We start from the raw sequence: 1,925 nt of genomic DNA, 5'->3' as shown, positions 1-1,925 counted from the left end.
CGTTGGCATGAACGCACATGTTAAACAGCACTGGTCTTAAATCAGGTCACAGAGTGACACAACTTCACAGCCTGCTTTCATTTCATGAAGTGATTAGAAAGAAAAACAACTGTACAGAAAACATGACAGTTTTTAATGTAGACATCTGTCGTGTCAGTAATCCTCCAGAGGAGACCGTCTACAGAAATGACTTTTCATGTCTCAGGTGAATCTGGCACATGTCTGAAAATGAACTTACAGTCACTCGTGCTAGTTTCAGGTGATCGGTGTTCTGAAAAACACTCTACCTGTCAAGCTGTCCTAGTTGTTACTGTGCATGCACACAACTCAAAACGCCCATGTTTTCAGTGTTAATAGTACACGTCTATTATTGGATCCTACCTTGATCTCGTGCGTGCGAAAAAGGGTTAGTATTACGTTTTACTAACATGTGTTTTGTTTTTTTGTGCAAAAATACTCCAACTTGGAGTCTCAATTGAAGTCGTATTTCAAGTCTCGATTTAGTACTTCTAAACTTCTGTAAACTGGCATACGGTGTAAACCATATCCTACCTAAGTAAATACAAGCAGGGAGCATGTTTTGACAGCTGATTTGGCCATCAGAACGTCCATCGTACGATGGAGGCATAAACCATGTAAGGTGGTATATTCTGATAAGGTAGCACGGATTGATAGACATGAATATAAATTTACACTACAGTAGGATGTTTTGACAAAGTAGGACGTTTCGTCAGAACACCGGCAATGTGACTAAATATGGTGCCACCATCTTTACACCACAAAGCCCAATCATTTCTGGAAATCCAACTCAAACAACACTGAGCTCAACATTTAGAACAACTTATGAACTATGTAATGAACGGTTTTCATCAACCTCGACAAACTTAACTTCCCAAATTCTACAAGAAGAAGGCTGAAGTTTGAAGTGGCCTCTACAGTGTTTAACTCCTTCATCTATCAGTAAACAGCATTTTCATGAAACTGCAGAGTCCAGAATTTTGTTGTTCAGGTCTAAAAGTGTGAAAAGCAGCAGTGTGAACATAAATAATGTAAATGCACATGAATGTTGTCAAGTGTGAGTCCACAGAGCTGCACACTGTAAGCTCTGAAGGAATTTAAGATTACAGCTGAGGGACAAGTTTCGGTTGTTTGCTGACCAAACCCAACAATACATTTCTCATCATTAAACTTAAGATGAAAACACTCAGAATCTCCTCTGTGTCACATGTTTATCCTTTAAGCCTCTGGGTGATGGAAACAAGCAGAGAACGGAGAGAACAGCAGAAACATGCAGTGAAATATCCGTCCATGAACCCAAATGGGAAGTGCTGCTCAGAACATGTACACCTGTGTGACTCAGCTATTGGCTTTTTTTTGTTTTTCTCATGTATTTCAGCGCTGATGATGGGTTGGTGACAGTTACACCCCAAAATGTTGTAGAAGTGCTTTGTGCTGAATGTGAATCACATTAAAATATTTCATGTGACTGTAAATTAGTGAAGAGGGATGGATGGATGGTACTCTGTGCTTTTTTTCTTAGTGTCTGATTAAAAACTGTGTGCGCTCCACACTCGGTGCAGGTGTTTGTTGTTTCTTCATCGTTTCAGGCTGATCATGTGATGTTATCTGGAACTGTGTCATCGCTGTTGTTAATCCAGCAGCACGCATGAGCGCTCTTTTGTTTTCAGTTTGTTTGTGTCTGCATGTCATGTTTTTTTCCTCTGCAAAGGGAGCAGCAGGTCTGACGGGTCTGATTTTAACAATCATTGTGTCTAAATCGCTGCGCTGGAATCAATGGAAAGTTTAATGTAAAGGTCAAAAAAGCATCACGTGTTGATGGACCGCATCCCTGGTGGTGCAAACCCCACAAAAACAATTCAAGTCAGAAATAATTATCAATGCATCCATTCTTCCTGTTCATCCAG

This window comes from Pundamilia nyererei, unplaced genomic scaffold, assembly GCF_000239375.1.
Source record: "Pundamilia nyererei isolate P.nyererei 1_Seehausen unplaced genomic scaffold, PunNye1.0 scaffold00281, whole genome shotgun sequence".
NCBI classification, from domain to species: domain Eukaryota; kingdom Metazoa; phylum Chordata; class Actinopteri; order Cichliformes; family Cichlidae; genus Pundamilia; species Pundamilia nyererei.
The sequence above is the reverse complement of the archived record's forward strand: the minus strand, read 5'-3'. Positions refer to the sequence as shown.